Source organism: Melozone crissalis, unplaced genomic scaffold (assembly GCF_028551555.1).
Source record: "Melozone crissalis strain CALT ecotype California unplaced genomic scaffold, PUWL_Pcris_2 ptg000034l_1, whole genome shotgun sequence".
Classification (NCBI taxonomy): domain Eukaryota; kingdom Metazoa; phylum Chordata; class Aves; order Passeriformes; family Passerellidae; genus Melozone; species Melozone crissalis.
Window position 1 is genome coordinate 13255756 of NW_026535812.1, and position 24612 is coordinate 13280367.

Below are 24612 nucleotides of genomic sequence, written 5' to 3' on the forward strand. Positions count from 1 at the left end.
CCACTGATATATAAAGAGATTACTGTTATGACTAAAATACCTTCCAAAGTTATATTTAACTCTTTCTTTATTGGTGAATGTGAGATAGAAAAATAATCTTTGAGTTATCCAAAAATAAACAATGTAATCTAATTTGAGGTTTCTTTCCAACATGCTCCCATTAATTCTGGAGATTCAAACTGATACATGAAATTTAAAAAGCATAAGCCCCTAGTTATTGCTAAAGGAATTTTATAATCCTTTCTTCCAATTTAGATAAAACTATTACATGCTATTTGTAATTCTAGCTTGATATCAAGACAGTCAGAATTTCACCCACCACAATTCAACTACTGTGCTTGGTGATAAATCCCCACTGAAATTCATTGATGACAAAAGTATTTTCTTAACAAAAGAAATTAAATTAAAAGGACAGAAAGAGATGGCTCCTGTTCCTCTCATTCCTACTCTGTCCACACAGAATAAACTCTGGAAACAGCTGAGTATAAACTCACTGTATTTTGCAAACAAACAAGATTATGCTTGCTCTTGCTCACCCATGGAGATGGGACAAACACTAAAAACAATCCCAAATAACTGTACACTGATAATGGAAAACAGCATTGCAATGATCCCAGCATGGTCTTTGATACCAAAAAAAAAAAAAGAAAGAAATCTGGCATTTACTTGTTGCTCTTCACCTTACATTGTAAAAGACCCTCTGCAGCAGGAAGGTCCTAGGTAGGCACCTATATTGAACAGTATGGCTGTGAACCATCTTTATTAACCACATGAATAATTTGAGCTACTGCTCTAGAAAAATTCCCTAGCACCCTGCTGGGGTGGACAATCACTTTTAGCAGCTTTGAGATCTTTCCCCAGGACTAGGCTTTTAAGATTTTCAGAGAGTTTTTTAAGTGAAAGTTGACTATGGAAACACAAAGTGAGTAGGTTTCTGGCTAATATGGAAAATGTCATTTACTGAAACCTTCTTACTGCAAACCAGCAAGGCAGATTCCTCTGTTTTGTTCTGAGCCTGGATAATCTGAATCCTTCTGCCTTTGTCAGATCCATTTGTCCACTAAGGTCTTGACTTGGGGTTTTGCACATACCTGTCTCTTGCAACAGCAGTTTTTGTTAGCTACAGTCTTTAATTAAGTAAATATAAATAAACAAAAAAGATTAAATTTTCACTCAAGCCTTCTATTGTTTCTCTCTTTCATCAAATTTTCACTTGAAGGGCATTCCCAGGCAATACATGACATGACAGGAAGAAGATAGCTGTTGTATTTTGAATTCAGCCTGTGTGGAGCTTTCTGAGCATCCATCTGCTTCATTTCAGGCTGTGTCTCTCCTCAGTTTTCAATGTGATGGCTGTTTTGCTCACCTACTTTTTCAGCAGGCTGAGCTTCTAGGGTCTGGCTGGTGGGAACCAGCAGATTCCTGTCACTGAAGGCAGCAAATTAACAGTGGCTTTTCCCAGTCTGCTTTCCTACTGCATTAGGGCTGGCCTTTGCCATCTGAGCTGTTGATTTGTATGAGCTCAGACTTTCTTAACTGGGTCTGTAACCAGTCTGAGAGGGATTAGGACAACAGAACACCATAACCAGCCATCTCACATGCTCTAGCTCCCTCATGTTAGTGTGACAGTGGGTGTTATGGTCTCCCCAGTTATTGTTTAAAATTTTGGCTAAAAGTGTCCCTATAAACATTCAGCATTCATTTACATCTTTATGGTTTGACATTTTTCCTCTTAATTTGCCTCAGCAGCACCCATTTTCTAGACTTTGGCTCACTAATTTGTCTCTGTCTCTTACAGTTATCCTTGCAGTGCTCCCCTGTGTCTTTCTACATCCAATTCTTAAGGTCTTTGAAAAAAAGGATTACAAAAACACACACATCAACAGATGACCCTTGATCTAGCAGACTACCACAAACACATGCAAGGTGAAAATGTTTTCTTTGCCCTGTGCTCCTTGCCCAGCAATCCAATTTCAGCTGTGCTCATAATGAGGGCCTGCCATGTGTGGGAAGCGTGGCAGGAGCAGGGCAGGGTGTGCCCAGCACCCTCCTGGGGGTGGGCAGCTCCTCCCGAGAGTCCCACTGGGTCCAATGGGAGCTGGGGTTGAGTACTGGATTTCTGTTCCCTGCTGAAAGAGAAGTGGAAATTTCTTCATTTACTTTAATGATTATTGCGACTTCACAGAGAAGTAGCTGATTCTGCAAATAGGTCTATGAAATAATTAGCCTTTGCAAATGCCAGGATACTTAAAGATAACTTAAGATATGTTGATGTCATATATCTCTATCTCCCTATATGTAATTCTCTGCATATGTGTATGTGTGTGCTATTTTGCATGATCTTGGTGGAGGACAGGAGAGTCCTGTCGAAACCAAGCTTGGTCTGGCTCATTTAAAATACTAATAATGATGGCCTTAAATGTGAAAATAATAATAATTAAAAAACTAATGACGATTTTAATGTCAAAATTAGTGCAGAATCTGAAAACACTTCTCCTGCTTCCAAGGCACATGTAGGATTGAAAAGAAGATGAATGGCAGGTCTCTATCAGCCAGTGCATTTTGATAATTGATCAAATTTCCATATTAATTAGAAAACATGCACCCAAAGTGGGTGGGATCACAAGATTCTATCAGCTCAGTTTTTCTTAATCCTCTTGCCTGAATGAAAAAGTGAAGTGCCTGGTCTTTCGCTAATTCTGAATTCAAGAGATTGCCTTGACCACTGCTTGCTTCAATTTATTTGGGAATGTCTTTTGTGCTGTATGCTCTCTTATTGTCTGAAAATGCCTTTTAATTTCCTGAATACATATATGTATACAATGAATATTAATCAAGAGCTGATTAGTATCTCTTCTGCCATCATACAAAAACATTTTATCAGAGACAGATTGTATCTGCAATTGCATATATAAAGTCTACACTGGAATGGTTCATGAGTTTGACTGAGTAGGGACTGAAGTCCTTCACTAAAATTTTGGATTTTCTCATCTGGAAATAAATTTTGCTAACCAGGAACATGGAATAAAAAACCCCTCAAAACACTCATGTATTTTTCCTCAGTAACACGGTTATTTACTTGCTTTCAGATATTCTAACCAGCAGAGCCATAGATATTTCTGGTGTTATATTTGGCTAAAATCACACCACCAATCTCAGCTTCTGGCATGGAAGGAAAGAAATCCATTCCCAAGGGGCACAGAAAGGATACAAACCTCAAGGCAAGACCCAACCCTTGCAGCCTTTGTGTGAGGTGAAGAAAATGAAGGAAGTGAATAAACTGCCCACCTGCTAAAATTGATGCTGCAAACTGCCCCCAGGAGAACTGCCAAGGAATCCAGCCTCATTTTGCCTGGGGAATGCAACATCTCCACTGGGGCTCCTCAAACTCTGCTCCCCTCCTTGCCCTTCTGCCCAGGAAACACCATTTGATGCATGTGTCCAGTTACTGCAACAACTTTGAAGAAAGGAAGAGTAAGGTTTGTATTTTAGTTGCTTCATAATAAACTCCTAATTTTAGTCTGCTTACTTCAATATATTTTCTGTTTTGTATCCTCTGGTGGCTGTGGCTCTACCTTGCATGCAGGATGACAGATTGAGTGCTAATTCTACCACCTGTAGACCTTGTTTATTTCAAAATGTCACTTGTTTTTTATATCCAAAGTGCCAAGAGAGATGTTCTCCCAGGACACCAAAAATCAGTCATTATTACAACACAGCTATTAAGCCACCCATGTCTTAAACACATCAGTCAAAGACGTCTGTCCTGCAACTATACAGCAGAAAGGGCAGCACATTATTAGAGAGAAAGAGAGAGAGAGATACAGGGGAGCCAAAATCATTATCTGAATATATCACTGAGGCTGTCTAATGCTGTAGGACCCATGGCAGAGCCCAGGAAGCTTCAGTCCTCTGTGATCATGTAATTGCTCCGCAGTAATTCCTTCTAGAATCTTCAATGGATCTGAATCTGGGCTTTGAACTTCCCACACTTGTAGTTGAGTCATTGCAAGAATTCTATTTTTCCAGAAGGTTAAGGAAGAAAAAGCTCTTCCATAAGCCCAATTCCTTACCTCCAGGCTTTTTGCAAGTTCTAGAAAATGCACCTAGCCCCCATTAAGCACATCCTAACGTTTAGTTCAGGGTCCAACGGTGAACAGCATAGGAGCAAGAAAGGTAAGAAGAGAAAACTTTCTGAGGGCATCTGCTAGGCCCACGTTGGCTGTCTTGGCAAGACATGTCAGGATGCATTGGTAGTGCGCAGTGAGGCTGAAGATTCCCTACTGGCTGGAACTGAGTCATTTGCCAGGCTTTCCTTGTCAGGGAGAGTTAAACCAGTCACTGATCCTAATTCTAACACTGTTGTTGCAGCATTCCAATTTTTAATCGCTACATGACTTGTCAGGTTGAATATGAGCTGCAAGAATAAAATTTAAAAACCTCCTGATAATGAGGGTGTCAAAGATGACTAGCACTTGGTGTTCCTTCCATTACCTTTCCATTCCTTAAAAGTGAAACGAAGGTGTAAGTGCCCTCATTTCCAAATGCCCTCTATCTTTTCATTTCCCTCCCAACAGATCTTTTCCTGAAATCCACCAAGATAGTGTAAGTAGCACATTCCTGCACTCCTTATACAGTATTGGGGGAGCTTACTTTGGGCTTAAGGGCATGATTTGAAAAGGGGTTCCCCTTCTTCCACAGTTGTGGGACAATAAGGTGGACAACCAGGTAAAAAATAAATGCACCAAATGCCTTCATCCTAGGGTGACAGCCTCTTTTCAAAGCTGCTTTTCTCTCTGAGTTTTGAAACCTAAGAGAAGTGAATTTCCTGCCTTCAGTGAGCAAGAATGAGCTCTCTTTGGTATGCCACAGTTTTGCATATCATCAATTTGTCTTTAAATGTTTGAAATTTGAAGTAATTGTAGACAATTGACACAAGCAAAGTGGGAGACACCCAGAAGTGAAGGGCATTTTTCAGGCTAGCAAACTGACACACACATCCCAGTATTCCTTTCCCCATGACAGAAGATGGTGGGGGAAGATGTGCTTCATGCTGTAAGTTCCTGGATGCTGACAAACAAATCAGCTTCCTGTGGGCTCTGAGTTCTCATCTGCAATTGAACTAATTTACCATCTTCATTTGCTGTGGGAATGAAATACAAAAACTGATTTCAAAAGGCACCAGCTAACGAATATGGGCTGCTGAATTGGCATTCAATTTTTGAAAAAGTCTTTTTCAAAAATTAGCTTACCCTTAGCAGAGTTTCAGTTCACTGATTTCTTCTTGTTTGATTATTTTGTTATAGAATGCTTAAATTCACAGTACTTTCCACAAAAGAAAATCTGCACTAAAATCTCTAATCACTGCAAAAAATGCAGGATCAGTTGACTTCATCTTGGATTGACATTAGAAGTAAACTTACAGCACACAGTAAAGGTACATGCAAGAAAAATTAAATGCAGTTATGATTTTAATACTGATACCAACAACTGGAACAATTCAATATTTATTGTGGAAATTTAGTTCAGCATCAGAGCTGAGTCAAAAAAATGGAATAATCCAATTAAAAATTGGTGATATGGTGAATTTGTCAGTGTTTGAGATTCTGTGGTTTATTTAAAAGGCTGCATCTTTTGAATTGAACTCAATGACTGGTGCAAAATGTTATGTTTTCATGAAAAAAAAAGAAGTTTATCTGGGACTACAAAGGCAAGACACAGAAGGAGAAATTGTGGTGTGTTCCTCGCGTCCTAACAAGGCAGCTGCTGTGGTGGAACTGTAAATCCATCAGTGCAACTTCTGAAGCCAACACAACTTCTGAAATCCATCCCCATCTTCTCTGCAGTGAAGCAGGAACAGGGGCTCTAATCCCACGTGCATTTGGTATTTTAGAAAATATCCATGGAGGCTCTCCATCCCTATCAGTCTTTTTCCTGGAAGCACACTGCTGTTCCAAAGAGCTCTTCATGGCTCCAAGAAAAAGCTATGGTGGAAGCTGTCCTTTTGTTAGTAGAACAGAGAAATTTGCACTGAGTAATGCTCCTTGGTGCTTCTTTGGTCCCTCTATTTTACTCAGCTGTTATTAAAATTTCAATTCACCTCAGAAGTTAATCAGTGCTACAAAAAAAAATCTATGCTATCACTTCCTTTGGGAAGCTGAAAGCTACATCATTGAAGAGATAACACAATGAAGGTGTAACTTTACACAAAAGTAAAATTCATGGGCACGTACATTTATTGCTACTTAACTGATGAATTATCTGCTGCAGTGGCTTTTGTGCTGTTCACCATCCCTGTTGCTATCTCTCCTTTCTGTAAATATGAACTGTTCTGGCAGAACTAATAGGACTTTTGAAGCAGAAATAAAATCTTTCACCAAGGAACATTCTTGGTTCTATGTCCCAGTTTCAGAAATACACAAAACTAGGATTCAACAAAACTTTTCTAACCAAAAAAGGACCAGGAGAGGGGTGGAAAAGCCACATTTTCTTTTTTAAAACTCAGAATATGGGTAGTTTGAGCCTTTGTTCGCTTTTATTCTGATCATCAGAGGTTGAGGAAAATCACACTTTTTCTTGAGTTCAGAAAAAGGTTTTATTTTTGTCATTTCTATTATGAGAAAACTGGGATGAATGTGATTTTGAGTTGGGTTTGGAAATAGCTTATAAGTTAAGTTTTGGTTTTGCAGAAAAAAATCTGATATTTTTGTGCATAAAGCATGCTTATTATCGAAATCATGAACTTGTATAGACTTCTATAAAAATAAGATTTAGCCTTTTTAATCTTTCCTGACAACCCAGGGTACCGGAACTGTTTTCCTTCTCTCTGAAGCATAACTTGGTTGAGATTTTCAAAAGAGGGAAACAGGATTAAATTTGATTAAGGGTAGCAGTGGTTCAATGTAGGGTAAATTATTTTTATTCATCCTGATTTGACTTTGTATGAGAAACTAAGCTGAGCTTGTAATTTAGCTACCCATGTTTTAAAACAGTCACTCTCTATAGAAAATTTATTCAGATGACATGAAACTCTCCTTTATCAACTATTCAGTAAATTATCATAAAATATTTCAGGTGTTTATCTTAGACCTCAATTTCTGATTAATATATTGGATTACATATAAATCAAAATTAACCCTACACTTTTCTGTCCTTATATGGCCTAAGGTTGCCCAACAAACCCTCTGTGCATCTCTTAGTTTCCTTCAATTTAGATTGATTATGTCTTTATACTGGGAAGAGGGCTTTCCTGATAAAAGAATGGTTTAATCTTTATTTGCCTAGAGCAGTTAGAAAAATAAGTGAAGCAAGCAGCCTCCTGTGACTGATTTCTGCTCACTTAAGGCAATTCACCCTTGAAATAGAGAATAATTGTTCTCCGTCCTTTTCCAGATATTGTCTTCCCTTTTATACATTATATCCAAATATTCTTTCAGATTTTGAACATTAGAGTAAGACAGGATGAATCAGTACCATGCACCAGGCTAAATTTTGGCTATAGAGGTCTATCCAGAGATTTCACAAAATTCAGAAAATGGAAGCCATGCACACATCTAGGAGAAAAATTTGGTCCATAGCCTCCATAAATTCTGAATTTAAAAAAAAAAGTGAAAGAAAGAGAAAAAAAAAAAGAGATTACTTCTATTTCAAGCAACAAGGTAATAATGTGTGGGCTTTGATCAAACTACTTGATGTCAACAATCTGATAATATTAGAATTGTGCATTATATAGGAATTTACTTCCTAGATGGTACTCTTCTGGACAAGAAACATGGATGTGCCCGCAGAAATTCCCTAACTGAGTACCTTTAGCTTCTGTACCTCAGTTTTGTGCGGATAAAGTAACAACTGTTTTCCTTTCAGCACCACTGGAATGACAAGGTGGGAGGTGGACCACTTGATCTCCTCTTTTATTTAGCTCTATTTTTAAAAACAACATTTCTTTCTTTCCTGCACCTGGTCAAGTGGTTGGCAATAGCCAACAAGTTATATGCTTTGTCTTATTCAGAAGGAATCTAGGAAACTCTTTTTAGCTGGATTAAGTCTAGCCATAATATTATTATCTTGTCAGGCTGAGTTTGAAATGGAAACAACTCATAGAAATCCCAAGTTTAGTAATCCCTAATGTAAACGTTTCTCTGTAATTGGATTTAAATTAAATAATTGTTACTCCAATAACAAAACTGTACTAAAGGTGGGTACAGTAATTCACCCCGAAACTTTCTTTTTTAGTGACTTCTTCCTCAGAGCTGCATCTTACAAATTCTTTTCTATCAGTGGAACTGAGGACACAGTATGATATTGCAAACTTAATCTTAAGAACTGCTTCTGAACTGCAAAAGTTCATAAAGTTCATCAAGCAATTATTCTTAATTTTAGGGTTGAAGAATGATACAAAGCAAAAGTAAACTCTCCTGTAAGAAAATTTTAAAAAGTCTCCCAGTGGCTCCACTGGCAGGGAGACCAGGAAGAGATCTACTTTCATAGATCACATAGCTGGGAACTCACCCAAAGCTGTAAACTGTAAATTCCAAAATGGAGCACAGATAAATTGCTGACTTTATAAAAATCATGGATGTTTTAATAGGATAAGGACTTCAATTGTGCTCTTCCTTTATTTCATCATGCCCACTGTGTTGGACAAATTTGTGCTGGACAAATTTGTGTCAGCTAATACAGTTCTCTGCAGGTGATTTGCAATGTGTGTGTTTGCTATAAATTTTCACTGGAAACTTCTTACAGCTGAATGTTGCTTCATCATGCCAGGCTCTTTCAAATGCTCTTTAGCAGTGAGTTAGGATGGATCAATTCTTTACAAGCTGACCCTGAGGAGGTGTTTGTAAAAGAAATCACTGTTTCATGCACCTAGGTATGATATCAAGGAGACACTGAGTTGTTGTATAAAAACAAGAGAAAGTATGAAGTTAAAGAGCCACCTCTTCATGAGTCTAGACCTGTAAAAGAATGCATTTGTTCATAAAAAACTGAGCAGATTAGAAATAGGTGTTATTAATCTTAGATTATAATATAAATCCAATGTCTGTTTTTCTAAGAGTCCTGAATCAACTGCTTTTGACTTCTTAGTCCCTCTGCAATTAAACCTATGACATTTCTGTAAGGGACAGTTGGTTGAAGGCTTCACCTGCTAAACTCTCAAATTATACCAGTTCTTGCAACTGTACTATTTGTGGTCCTTCCTTTTGCCAGTATTTCCTTGACATAGACTTTCTAAAATACTATGTCCTGTTTTAAAAATAATGATTTAATAAGTAGACATGAATGGGTGTGTAGTTCAAAAATGCAGCTTGCTAGCACCCCATCCTTTCTTGGCCTCTGCAGTTAGAACTGAGATGTAGTTTTACTTTGACACACTGTGAGAATCTGTATCTCATTGTTGCTTAGATCATGGATGGGCAACAATGGCTTTTTTCAGAGTTTCACAGACTAGCAAACTTAAAGTAGCTCCTTTTAATTGAAACCCAGACATACTTTTAGGTAAAAACAAAACTGAGCTGGCTTGAGTTTTTCCCAAGCCAAACAAAAGAGATTGGAACTTTCCATTGTTTTTGTCTGCCAACCATGCATTGTTAAAGGAATCGAAATAAAGAGGGAAAGGGGTCAAGGGTTATGGAGCTCATATTTCCACTCTACATGACCCCATCTCAGCAATAGTGGGACCCTCGTGATCAGTTCCTGTTGGTCTAACGGAACAGCCATTTCTTAAGAAAAGGAATTACTGCGTACAGTACCTTTGTGACTAACAGAAGAATACCCCAGCTCTTCAAAGGTCCTTTCATTACAGCCTCTGAAGAGGACTCTGACATTACTTTCTTGAGATTATAATGAAAACAGCTGTACTTGTACCAATTCCCCTTTTTATTATTTTTTGTAACAAAACAAGATTGATGTTATGCCACTTTCTGTTCTGTCATGAGAATAAGGTATCACAAATGCTAATAACTACCACAGTAGCAATATGCACTACTTTGATCTTTTCACTATTCTTTAATTTGGGCAGCTGGCCACTGAATTCCTTCCTTAAAATCTGTGCTGCCTAAAAACAAAGGGAAAAATGGCCAACAAAATCAAATGTGCATATTTAAAACCATTCATCTGACTAGTCCAATTCAAATCCTACATGAGTAATGCAAATACCATACTTTGATTTTGTGATTCTAGGCACTGAAATCTTACTACACATTCTTCTGACAATAGATTGTGGCAGAACAAGAACACCCCAAACAACCAATTCTCATTAAAACCCAAAGTTTGTAATCCCTTCATTCTTACTGGTTGCTTTGCCAAAGACTTCTTAAGAGATTATTGAGCTTATTAATGAAAATCCAGAAGTAATTTTAAGTGACTTTTTCTCCTTCTAAGACAGTAAAATTAAACATGCTGCGGTTGTTATTTTTTTTCCAGTGTCAAAGGCAATGCAAGAAGGCAGGATCTGGCAACAGCAGCTGTCAAGATTCCAAACCCAAGAAATGAAAAAACACCTACTGTCCAAATTATTGTTGTACTGGTAGAAACAGGATAGTAGCCTTTGGTCTTCCTGAGAATAAACTGGAACAGAACTCTGTACTGCCAGCTGAATTTCTTTTTCAGCAACTCAACTTTCACAGTGAATCAGGAGTACAATTTTTCTACTCTCTGCATTTTAGTTTGGTCTCAGCTCTATCTTCATGATGAGCACCATTAGACTTGTTTGCATGAATGCCAAAATGAAAATTATAAAATGGCTGGTGGTGCTCAGAATTTGCAAGTAAAGATCTCTAAATGAGAATTTTGGATCCCCACTTTCCACCAACAGCAACAATTTAGATACTTAAGTTTTTTCCTGGAGCCACAGTACAATGTTTCCAAAAGCAGAAAGTGCCTCATGGAAAATTCAGAATCAGCTGAAGATGTAATTTTATTGCATAAATGGTTTTTAAAATATGACTGTTCTGTTCCTCAGTAAATGAAATGTAATAATTTTAGAAAATTTAAAATTTAGCAAAATTTGTACAAAATGGAGTGAGAGGAAAAAGCTTGACAAATACAGTCCCCAAAGTGAAAGCATCATGAGAGAACATCTACATGTCCAAGTTAATTCACTGTTAGGAGTGTTTTTATTCTTGGTTTCATTTCAAACAGAAACATTAAAGTTATAAGTAAGGAAGCAACAAAGAAATCTGAATTGTTATGTTTGTGAGTTACTGGGAGACGATATATGCTTAGAGAAAAAGGAGCCTCCTGAAGTGTTCAAAAAGATGAGAAAATTGTATGTGCTATAAAACAAGATTATAAAGTGGAATAAAATTTTAGGATGCAGTAAATGAGAAGTATGAAATGGGGAGATTATCTATCTATCTATCTATCTATCTATCTGATATTTATAGAGAGGAAACCAGTCAGGACAGGGGATGTATTGCAATACACTGCAACTGATTTGATGGCATATATGCTTATGGCTACTCTTATGTTCAGACACACATAACCAAGTGGATCTTGCACGTTTGTGAGCAGGCTGGGGCAATTTTTTTTACATTGATGTAGTAGCAACTGTGGTCATTCTGCATGGGTATTCTGAATGCAGCTTCAGTTTGGAAGGGGAAGGAGAGAATGCAGCAGGGTGAATGGAGCTTTGCAAACAAGCTATTACAGGAATTTATTTGTGTTGTACTACAGGGCTATTCATTACTCCTTTGCATTTTTTTCTGCACTCAACATAGTTTTTGTCTACTAATATAGCTTTGAGTGCGCACACTTATTTTTGTCTGAGCACTAGTTTGTGCTTTAGGCCTGGTTTTGCTGCATAAACAATTCCTGACTGGTTTGGTCATGCAGCAGAGTAGCTGCTTGCCTAGGTATGTTTGACATACAGAGCAGATGGTCCAGAGGCCACACACCACTGGGCATCTATACTGAATTGTGCAGCTGTTTTCCAGGGCTTGAAGTGCAAGAAGACCAGCAAAATGAGGAGGGAACATGATTGTACAGACTGGAAATCACCACAGTCATTCTACAAATTCAACCTAATGAATTAGGTGTGGTGCTCCTTGTCATTCCAGTATCAGTAAATTCAATTCATGGAGCTATTCTCACTCACAAATTTATTGAAACTGTCATCTGGAAACCTCCAACCTCACATTTTGCATCAGTGATTTAAGCTCAGAAGCTTGTCCATGAACTTCAGAGGTTAGTACATCAGTACAGATTTAGTACTGCTAACTCTTTGGAGTCAGCAACCTCTTTTTAGCAGAGAATATAAATGTGTGAGGTATGTCCAAAATATGCTCTTAAATCTGCAACAGGCTATTAATTATACTCTGTAGCTATGCCTTTATCAATTGCACTGGAGCAATGGCAGCTGGCAAAAACTAAGTATAGAAACAGACAAAATAAGGGCTGCAATAGAAGCAAAGAAACATCTTGCATGATGAAGGAATATTGCACAGGGTAGATATGGGGCAATAATTCAAAACTTAAACAGGATAAGAGTGATCCTGTACAGAGTAAGAGCTGCATAGTGTGCCCATGAGTAGAAGAAAGCCAGGGTAAGAGAGCTTCAAATTTGAACTCAGAGGATGTTATAAGATACTAGCCAGTAGGAAAAAGGATGTAATATAGAAAAAGGGCATTAGTGGGACCACTCTTAAAGCCAATGATTGACTGAAAGGGACAGATATAATGACAGCAGAGCATTAAAGACAAGAATGGTAGAGTGTCAGAAAATTCTTAGTTACCTTAGACTGAAAAGTAAAAAGACACATGCAGGACCTGTCTGATCATCCCAGTATTTGAGAACACGTTTCGTACTAACCTCTTTTTTCTTTTTCCTTCTATACTAATGGCTTTTTCTTACAACAGTTTATTTGTTCCTGCTGAGATATGTACACATGCACATGTACACACTGCTTCACGCTCCTCTACAGATAAGCATGACCCAGAGTACAACATTATTTTCTGCATTTGTTCAGATTCCTGGAAAAATACTCAAGGGAGGCAGCGCAAATCTGATATATGGATGCCAATTTGTCCCCCTGTCTTAACAACACAGTCGAGGTCTGACCTTCCCCAGCTTCCAGGGGTTTCTGAGTAGAGGAAGGTAAGAAAAAAAAAAAAATCACCATACTATTATAGATGAAAAGAGCCCTGAAAATGGAAAAATGTTAATTAATATGTCATATACCCGTAACCCATTTGGATTTTTACTTACCTTTGCCAGCTTAAGATATTCAGATGAGGCACTGGGACTATACATGCTTTAAAGAAAGGTGTGTACATAGCTGTAAAGGAAGGTGCAGTATCTTTTTCCTAACAAGAGATTGAAATTATTTTTTAATATCTTTTGTGAATCACTACTAAAGAAAGTGGCAACTTCTCAAGCTTTTGGAAAAAAAAGGAAACAAAAGAAAAGCCTTTGGATGCCCACAGTAGGTGGCATCAGCTACTGACCTACCTACTAATAAGGCAAATGAAAGGAAAACAGCCTGAGAGAGAACTAAATAGCAGAGCCAAAGTCTTGAGGAGAGAACAGGCAAAGGAGGCATACAGTGCTTAATTCACCCTGACTAAAAAGCTCTGTCAAACCACAAGTTGAGGATGCTACCATTACAACAGGAAAAAACCAGTTAATTGCATTATACTCCTTTGACTGGAATACTGCTGGACTACATGGCTGAAAAGAGAAAGTCTAATAAGTCTTTAAGAAAATAATATATAGCCTGGGAGGAAGCACTAGGGCTAGTCAGGCTTCTGCTTGCTGTTACAGGAGCTGTGTCCTAGTGGATGATCTATGGGAAATAGCTCTGAAATCAAATTAACCGAGCTGCTCTGGCTTCACAACCAGCACTTTGTGCAGTAAACAGAAACATGAGACAGAATAAATTAAACAGAAAAGTCAGAATCATAAATGCCTTCCTTGGCTGCTTTGGAAATGTGCAAGGCTTGTTAGAGTTCCTAAACCTGTTCCTGTCCCTTAAAGCCTTCCTGGAATATTAAGAAAACATTTCCTTAGAGCTTGAGTCCTTTTTTTGCACTCCCTTCTAAGCAAATAGAGGCTTTTAACATGTCTTTAATAATTATAAAATTTGCTCTTAAGCAGTTCATTGTTCCATTTTTTACATTTACTGAATATCAACATTAAGGTTTTATGAATTAATTTATTCATATATTTAATACTTGAGTTTACATATTTTTGATAAATCTATATTATTAAATTTATATACATATATTTAATATATATGTAATGTCTGGTGAAAACTCTGTCCTGAAAAGCCTTTTTAGGAACTATCGTTGACATGGGACAGTTCTGCTACAACTGGTATAACTCCATATTATTTTTGGGTATTTATTTTTCACTGTTACTTTGGCATTTGACTCATTTTACATTTATAATATGCATCATTTGGTTTGCTGCTTAACTCTGAAATAATGCTGAAAACACAATGAAAATATTTTTTTAAATGTATATATTTTTGTGTGTTTTATTGGCTTAAGGGACAAGAGGATTGAAGCATTGATGTCTTCTTGCAAGTTTCCCAGTTAAAAAAAAAAAAAGAAAAAAAAAAAGAAAAGACACATCTATATAGAATTCTTGCCTTTTTGTTTGGACAGATTCTTGCAATTTCTTCCCATGGCTTTAGTGACTCGTGGAAATTTCTCATATAGTCCATACCGTCAGCAGGATTCTTTCCCAGATTTCTTACCCTTTTTAATTTGTATCCCCTAGTTACCTGCTCCATCCTTTCTTCCCCCTCCCTTCTCCAACACTAATAGCCTGCTGGAATCCACCTTCTAAATGAAATCAGTCAAGTCACCTCAGCTTTGATTGCCTTATTCCCATGCTGTAGAATGAAAGCACTTTACTGAACCAAAAATGTTCAACATTCAATTGTCATAAATAACAATGCACAGCAAAGAACTTAAGCTATCAACATAAACAATGCAATATGAAACTGTGCTTCAGACCAGATGCTTCTTTATTTCTGCCCAAACAGTTTGAAGAGCCTGTTAAAATGCTTCAAGTTGCTGTTTACAGAGGGTCAAACGAACATTTTTCAATGAAATGTGTCCCTTCTGGTTCCTTAATGATTAAATACAGTGAAACAATAGCCATTTAAAATAGCAAAAGAATATCTGATGATTTTTTTGTTGTTAGGATTGTTAAAATAGGAGGAGTTGAAAAGCTTTGTGTGAGGTGAGAGAAAAATGTTCTGACAGGATCCGAGCCACCCTAAAGATTTTGACAATTTGTCAAAACTCCTTGCACTTGTCAAGCAGCCTTTTTGCAGGACACTCGGGAAAACAAGCAGCATCTTTCCTTCGCTAGGACTGGCAAAGGCTTTTTCCCACAATGCCCCCAAAATGCGGTGTCATGTGTCTGCTCCACCTCCCTTCACCTCCTCCCCCAAATGAGCAATCTCAAGCACAGATCTTCCTTCCTGGAGGAAACAGCCAATCCAAATAAAATCTGTGTGCTTGTGCTGTTGATAAGGGTTCCCTGTAACCCCCTGACTCCAGATTTGCTTCCTGATCCTGCTCCTGCTGTCCTATGCCAGGATTCAGCCCAGTGTAGGTATTTTATTTGGCTGCATATCATTAAATTGCTGTTCTTCTGAGTTTTGTTGGTAGAACTTCAACGTTTAGAATCCACTTTCATCTGGTAAATAGAGCTGAGCTTCACTGAAAAATACTCTGTGTTTATGCAAGGACACCCATGCAATTGGAATGTCAAATGGTGACCTAAATAAGATGGAAGCAGATTTTGTTTGATAAAAAAAAAGGGGGGGGGGGGAAGTAAACAGTGCCTTGATTCTACATGGTCTGGAATAAAATTGTATTTCTTTTCACACTTTATCAAAGCCTTGTCAGGATCTAGAAAAAACAAAGCTATGAGGTCACTGTATTTCTGTTGCAACTCCATGGAGTATTGGTATTTGTGACCTCATTCTTACCAACTATCCCTACTTAAACCTTGCAGAGCAGTGTTTTGCTGTACAATAAAAATGAAGCCAGCAACCTTTCTGTTAAATTCACATTATCATGTTGGAGAGTCTGACTTTTTGTGTAAACATACGCAGCATGCAAACATCAAAACAGTCAAGGAATAGCAATAACAGGTAATAAGTTTTTGCTGTGTGAACTTCCTTACTTAGTTACTCAGCTTTGTCATGTGTTAGGATCTTTATAAGGCACATAAATAATAAATGAGATTCTTATTAAACTGGGTCAATTTATATCAGGTAAATAAGTGTTTTCCTTAAGAAATTGCAAGTTTATGGTGATTAATATGATTGGTTTCACAGTGCTTTTTTCTAAGTTGAATGCTTGTTTCAAGAGATAAATTCTTAAAACTCCTTGCCTCCATAGAGGTAAGTTTATACTCCTGTCTTTCTATATGGGGCAAGAAAATACAGGGAACCTTCTTTCCTACTTTAAAGCCTTCTCAGATAGGACAGAGGCCTGGGAGTCCCTAATTCTGGGGAGAACAAGATCTTTCCTATGCTTGGTGTCCTAAAAGGGCCATGCAGTTACTGGTGGATATCAACTATAAACCAGCCTGCAAAGCTGGCAGGACACAGAGTGGTTGGTGGTGCACTCGTGGGGTTCTTCTCATCTGGATTTGGCTGCAGGAGCTCCTCAGTACCTGTGGGGCTGCTGTGACACAGGGAGAGCGGGAAAGGGTTTTCAGTCTGTGTGCTGTAAGGCAGCATGCAAAGGTCTCTGCTAGCCTGTTAGAAGATTCACAGCAGTTTCTGGGTATTATGGGGAGAAATGAGCGTACAAAGAACTATCTGTACATGTGCATACATTGATGTATAAAAGCTATATGAAAAGCTTTTTTAAAAAAAGCTTTTATAAAAATGTGGGTGCTGGTCAGGTGCATGGGTCTTGCAGCAGCTCCCCTCTGTCCCCAGCCCCAGATTTATTTTGCAGACTCCCCCTGTTCTCCCTTTTTCTCCTCACTAAACCTTCACCAATGGGCTCAGACTGCAAAATTCGAGGTTGGGATGAGCAGTCAGATGATGGCTTTTTTTTTGGATGAAAATTAAGCAAAATAAGTAAGAAAAGGTCACGAGCACATTGAAAATCCCACTGGCCATCACAGACAGGTACAGTAGCCAGGCTGCCTCTCACAGACTCCATTTCCACAGATAACAACTGCTGCCCATTAGGCCCAGCTCAGCTGCAGACATTAAGCTCTTTGCACTGCATGAACCCATGCTAAGTGAAGTGCATCACTGTAACTGACTTTCTATATCTCTACCTTAGCCTGTACCTTAGCTTCCCGCAAGAACTATGGTAAAAATAATGGCATTTGTTCGTTATTGTCCCTGCTTTAGCTCATTTAATTACGTATTTGTCCGTCCCAGCCTTTCTGCCTTCAAGAACAAATTCTGAAAGTACACAGGACAAAAAAATCTGTAGGTTTTACATCACGGCAAAAGATTTTCCTGTACTTAGGTGCTGTATTCCAGCTTTGTTGGAAATGTAGAGTGAAATATTGGCCTTACAAGGGTTTACTCCAAGTTTACACTATTAAAGTGAACAGAAATTTTGGCTGTGATCCTTTGATATATAGGGTACAAGCCATTTAAGTTTAGTTAGGCTGCTTTCCAAGCTCCAGAAAGGATCTAGTGAAAGAATGAAGCATATTAAGACTGTGGCAGACCCCTGATGTTAGTCCTATATGAATTCTAATATGATTATATCATTCAGGTTGCAGAAAGTTTAGCTAAAGACTGAATGGCTTGCTTAGAGGATAGTAACCAGAACTACTAATATTAAAAATCATTTAGTAATTAAACAAATAGAATGACAGGAGACTATCAGAATTTACTTAACTGAAATCAATCCTGCCTTCAGGCAAAATGATGGGCTAGATGATCTCCCTTTCCGATCATTATAGTATGATTCATTCTATGATTTTCTGATCCACTTTCCTCAATTTCTTTTGGGAAATTATGTGTCTATCTGTGAATATGTACAGAGCACTAAAGAAGTTTTCTCACAGCTTTCTGAACCTTCCAGGAAGAAGACAGAAGTTTTAGACCATGTCCTCCTTGCACAGAGGATGTACAGGTAGGGAACAGAGAAAATGCAGTATTAACTTCTTTCATCCATCCTCCTTTTGACCTTTTGCCACGCTGTGCAGACCTGCCAGCCAGCACTAGCTCAAAGAGAGACTTGGCAGAAGAGAAAGGGATGGTATGTTTTGCTTCCTTTTAGGAAGGTTACAGCACAGTCCTTGCATGCACATTCACCTTTCTCCACTGAAGCTGAAAGTCAGTCCTTTATGAGTTCACATCCAGGACATTTCATAAGATCATTTTTCTCCTTGATGTTATTTGGGCTTATGGATGTTTTTTTAAAGATATCTTTAGTTCAGAACTGGTAATTCCCTCTCCCTGGGTAGCTTCACAGAGGGTTGGTACTTTTCTGTGCTGTGTATATCTCTGTAAATTACTTTATTTTCCCCTGTGTTTCATAGAACAGTTGGTAAGATCATAAGTGGTGGATTTTTGCCTCAGAGGTTTGAAAACACTGTCAGCTGAATTTTGGGCTGCATTAGCTTAGTTTGAGAGTCATGAGTTTCTGCTGCCAGCAGACAGTTACTGTCTTCAGGATGTTCACTTAAGAACATCCTAAAGATAGATGAAATTTCAACTCCTCAAACTGCCAGTATTAAGTAATAATTTCACAGCTGACCTTTTGAGATATTTGTGTAAGAATGGTTGGCCCAGCCCACACACTGTACAGAAAAAACAGCACCCATCACTCCTCTGCCTGAATTGGCACAGCTTTTGAAGGAGCTGCAGATTTACATACTTGAAGGACCTTCTGTACATGCAAACTGCTGTCTTTGGCAGCTCCAGAAAAGGCTGGAATATAGGTCTGAACTGAAAAACTTGCATATACAAGGGGAAATCCAGCTACTTTTGGTAACACAGATGTAAATCAGGAATATGCCTTTGACAGCTGGTGGTGCTACACTGCACGGGCAGGGAATGGGGGCCAGAACAGAAATCTGGAATGCTGCCAAGCTGAAGCAATATTAGGTTGATACCTGTTCTGAAATCCTATAGAAACCATCATCTCCCAGTTTATCAAACCACAACTACAGATGCTTAAATAAAAATGAAAAAACTCCTGTGTGTTTGTGAAATCTGGCCTTTATTTTTTATCACTCTCATGACAAAAAGTGTTAGAAAAATGTCTTAAACCACTACTTGGGGATTTCCTCCAAGCACTATGCCAGCTGCTCTCAGCCTCCATTGTGAAATGATGGGCTGCTGGCATAGCCAAAGTACTTTACACTCCAGCAACCACTGGATGCATAGCAGCCCTTTGGGAGTCATTACCAACTGGTGTAATTTAGGGCAGCCCTGAGGCACCTCTAAGTCACAGTCTTCAGGAACTGGAGGCTATAAAGGTGGCATAACACCTCTCCTCTAGGTCTATAATCTGCAATAACATTTACAATACAGACTGCATCATATTATTTCCATGTTTAATTAGAGTACAGAATATCAAACATTTTGCTTTAACACTACCCCGTGTGCTGTTACTGGCTCTGTATGTGATTTAATGGGTGATCAATCATTCACATATCAGTGGTGATGTAAACCTGATGTTCATTTGCTCTTTTTCACTTCATGCATGGATCTCATGTAACAAGAAAAGAAATATCTATGAGGAATGTGGTAGTTCTGCATTGCTGTTAAATCTCAGCAAGCCGTCTTACAATTCAAGGAATAAGGTAGCATCAGTTTACAGACCAGCTTTTCAGTGGCATCATTCCAAGTCTGTGCTATTGGCCAGCATGCCTTATGCTTTGCTTTCATAGACAAATATGTGATGCTTGACATGTCAAGTCAGCTGCTGGTTTTTTTTTTTTGAGTGACAGATTGTTGATACAGCTGTGAAAGAGTCCCTTCTCCTTTCCAAAGAATTATCACTAAATTGCATTAACCAGAGAGAGACCCTCTTCACTGGATCAGCACTTAACAAAAAGTGCCCTGTCATCATTTTCCTTTCACTCTCTTCTCACAACCCTTCTGATCTGGTGCTGCTGTCCACTTATATTTCAAATGGGTATTATCCTGCCATTCATCTTCAGATATCAACACGAAAATCACCTTCAAGAAATTGGAAGGGTTAGGCCTTGTAGGAGAAAAATGGTCAGATTTATGCCACTGTTTCAGGGCAGAGAGCTGAGCCCAGCTGAGCTCAGGAAGAGATAGATAGGGCCATGGAGAGCCCTATCTGGGTTGGTGGGGTCTCCATGGAAGGAGAGATGTAGGAGGTGGATGCCTGGCAGGGTTGTGCTGGGGAAGCAGAGCTGCAGGAGCTGACAGAGTTGGAGTGTCTGTGTGCCCAGGGGATGAGGGAGAGGCTGGGATTTCCCAGGTATGGTAGTCACACAGCACACATGGATGCCATTCCTCTGTGCTGCTCTGCAAGTGCATCCAAATGCTCCTTTCCAGGAGCAAAAGCAGGAAAGCAGCCTGAAACCCACCAGGGAAAAGGGAATAGCTATTTTGCCAAGTGATAGCAACACAACTTTGTGGTAATCATAGTAATAAAACAGAGCTGCCAAGTGATGACTTCTCTGAGGTGCTTTTAACCTTAATAAGAGCTCCATTAGTTTTTCATATTATTGATAAAGCAAATTAATACATATCTCCAAACAAGCAAAACATAAAAAGGCATCAAAAACAAACTGAAATAATTGAATATTATTTGTAGAGAATGCCATTAAAATAATGTAAATCTTCTTTTGTAAATTAACTTCATGCATAACTAGAAATGATTAGCATGCATATATACCAACCTCTGTGTTTGTAATTTTGACACACATCCTAATAGACTTGGGGTGTTTTATTCACTTATACTCTGAAAGTATTATTCTGTATGAATGCACAGTAACCCTGAGAGAGAACTGGAGGGAAGCTGATGGAAGTGCTGTCACTGAGCCTCCAGGGCATAATGGAGCATCTCCCTCCCATGGCAAGGACAAGTGGGAAGACACTGGCCAAATATTAACTCTTCCACATAGCTGGGGGCATCTGGGCACCCCTGAAACCATTGACAGTGCATATTTTAGTACAAACACAAATAGTGCTTTTAGACATCTACAGCATGGGAGCTCATATCCCATGGCAGTGGGAATTTTCCTAAGTTCAGAGAAGGAATAAGGAAACTTTTTAATTGATATTTTGGCAGATGTACAGTCTCCATTACAAAACCCATGATCTTTAGCTTCACCTTGCAAGGGACAGTGTGGAGGAATCATTGCAAACAAATATCAGTAACAAACAAATAAACATTAATTTCTTGGGCCAGTTTTCAAGATTGTTCAAGCAGTTATCTAAAATCTGTGTTTGGATGATTTGTGGTAGGTTGATAAGAAAGTGATGATACTCTAGTTAAATTTTTCAGAATTTTACAGTAGATTGTCAAGGAAATTAAATAAAAATATCCTCAGTTTGTGTAACAGCTCTTACCTGAATCCACAAATATGAGTTACCTTCTTCCTGGAACAAAGCCAAACAAAAGTCTGATGTTCTGTTCCTGTCAGTCCCAACAGCTCCCAAAAGAATTAAACTTTAACAAAATATTTTATATTAATGACTTAATTAAAATAATTGATTTGGTGCTTTCTACTTAAAACATTAGAAATTCATAAATGCATATCTGAATGATGAGTGGCTAGGGAATACTCAAAAAAGTCACAGGAGAAATCAAGATCCCTTTCACTGATATCTTCTACAGCTGTGCAGATTTCAGGTAGTCAGAGCAGATGTGAACCCAGCCCAAGCACAGGCTTGCCATGTGCTGGGAGTTTGGAAAGCTCTCTGTATGTACTTGTTTCAAAACTGGGACTAAAAGGCATTGCTGAAAACCTCTGCCAAGCTCTTGGTGTCTTGAAAGCCTGAAAGAATTAAATCCTCCCTCATGTGTTTGTGACAGACTTTGTTTTAGTTCTTGTTCTTGTACCCTATGTAAACAATAATGTTTGTGAGCTAGCAGTGGGCACTTGGGAATAAAAGGATAAACAAACAGGAATATTAAATACTGTAGTTTTTTAATTTCTGAGCTACAGATATAAAGCCTTATTTTAATTAAACATTTTCTACTTCTGTCTGCATCAGTATTAAAGTTGCAAATTTATCCAAGGAAATTTAGTGTTTGAGCAGAGAGATAATAATCCACATTTAGTGAAATTAGCCAGGAGGGTAGGCTCCTGTCTAGAATTATTTACATTCTTTGACCCTTTAGGCTCAACTCTTTATCCAATCAAATTTATGTAGCAGAACTTGTAGCCTGACTTGCTTGTGTCATACACATTTGGCATTAAGGCTGCAGCAGAATTTTGCAAGTATCTGGCATATCCTTGATAGCACATCTGGTGAGTACGGACACTGTTCATTAGAATAGCTTTGCAAACTGATAACACGCCAAAGCTTTGACAAAAGTACTTATGGTAGATGTCAATCATCTTTCTTTGCCAGTTTAAACATGCACCCTTCTGGGAATAATTTTTATCTATTCTGGCACATAAAACATAATGAACAATATCTTCAGGCTTTGCAAATGAATGCAGGTCCCTGTGTTATGTGTACTGCATGTGGATCACTAAACAATTGTAACAGGAGGAAGGATGGTGTTTATATATGGTATCAATAAAAATCTGTGATAAGCACCAGCCACAGTAAATCTGTGACAAGTAAGGACTGTATGAAGGACAAGAGGACTGTGATGTACAGTGCAGCTACAGCACTCACTAGCACAGCCCTGGTGTGAGTGGCAGAGCCTGGAATGGGCCCTCCAAGAGGGGTGTGACACCATTCTGATCTGGACTTCTGTTGCACTGGGGGATCCCCCTTAATATAGATACTCCTGCCTCCATTGCTGTTATTTACACATAGATTTTAAATTATTGACTTCCTAAAATACATTTCAAGAGTGAAACCATGTTAATAATGAAGTGGGAAAAGCCCAAGAATTTATAAAGAGCTATAAATTTTCAGGAAGCTGCACAAAAAAAGTGCAGACTATTGTTGTCTTTCACATGAACACATTGGGTTTCTTTTAAATATGTGCTGGTAGAATATTTCAGATTTGCTGAATACAGTAGGTATTTATGCTTTTATTTTAAATGGGGATTACAAATTATCCGCCTTTTGTCATGCACAATATGCATATTATGGTGTGGATATTGTGTTACCAATTCACTGTAACTAAGTACTTTGGCACTTTAAAAAAAGCCATTTTTGACCCAAAAGACCATAATAGAGCCTTTCAAACTTGTTTAAGGCAGCTGCCATGAACTGAAAAAGTCATACAAAACAAGCTGTATGTAGAGCAATTTAATATGTAGAAACGTGCATTTTCAGTAAAATACAATGGCTGGCTCAGATTATTTTAAATTAAAAAAGTACTGGACCTCATTATCTTCTGATGGTGAGGAAGGCTTCAGATTAGTCCTGTCAATAGCTACTAACTAGCAGGTGAATTTACCAAATTACTTTGCCTCCTTACTGATGAGGGTGGTACCATGTATGCACAATGTGAGCTTTCATGGATGTATGAAAGCAGCCTCTTAGCACTGAAAAACACTAAAAGAACCAGACAATTCAACCAAAAATGTATTTTAAATTATTTTTAGTGGTTTGAATAAAAACACATTCTTGTTTTTTAATGTGGTTTTCAGTATGTTCCATCTTTTTAAATTTAGCCTATTGCATCAATATTTTATATGTCATCATGAATGCTGTCCTCTTGTTAATGAAATAATGATTCAAGCCACAAAATTAAAACCAGCTGGTTTGTCAAATTCTGAGCTTAAAAACAATTCTGTAAAATGATTATGGAGAAAACATACAGGACCTTGATAATCTGTTGTTGGTAATTAACTGCTGGGGCTAAGGGTTGTCTTCACTTGCCTCAAACCAGGACCCTGATGCCATCTGGCAAACCTGGGGATGCCACCAGCCTCCTAGTGCCAATTCAGAAGGAGACTGCAGACCCTCTGATACATTTGCCAGTGGGTGTTGCAGACCCCCTGGATATCACTGGACTCTCCTGTGTATCACTACCTAGAGGTTTATATCTTGAATTCTTAGTATGATTTGTGTGAATATGGAGGGGGTGTGTGTGTTTGTATGTACCATGGAAGCATTTATGAATCCCCATAAGTGTTCAGAAATGTGTATGTGTTGATGATTAGATGTGTTAAATAGCTAACTTAAATTTGCTATACAAATTATAATTTTCCCCCTAAAATATTTTTTCCTTATTATTTTATTTTTAGCGAGAGTATACTGCAGCACCCAAAGCTCACAGTATTGCCTCTTCCACTAAATAATCATTAGAAGTTCTAAATAAAGAATCAAATGATGGAGCCAAAGCACACTGAAATCAATAGGAGTCTTTTCATTGACTTCAATGGGCTTTGAATTAGCATCCAAATACTAACTGTTGCTGAACATATTTACAACCACAACATTTTGTGTGACACTCTGTGGGCACAATGGTGCAATTTACTTGGGAAAACAGATGGAAACATATTCTTAGATGGCGTGATCGGTACTACTACACACACAAAAACTCGGTCTT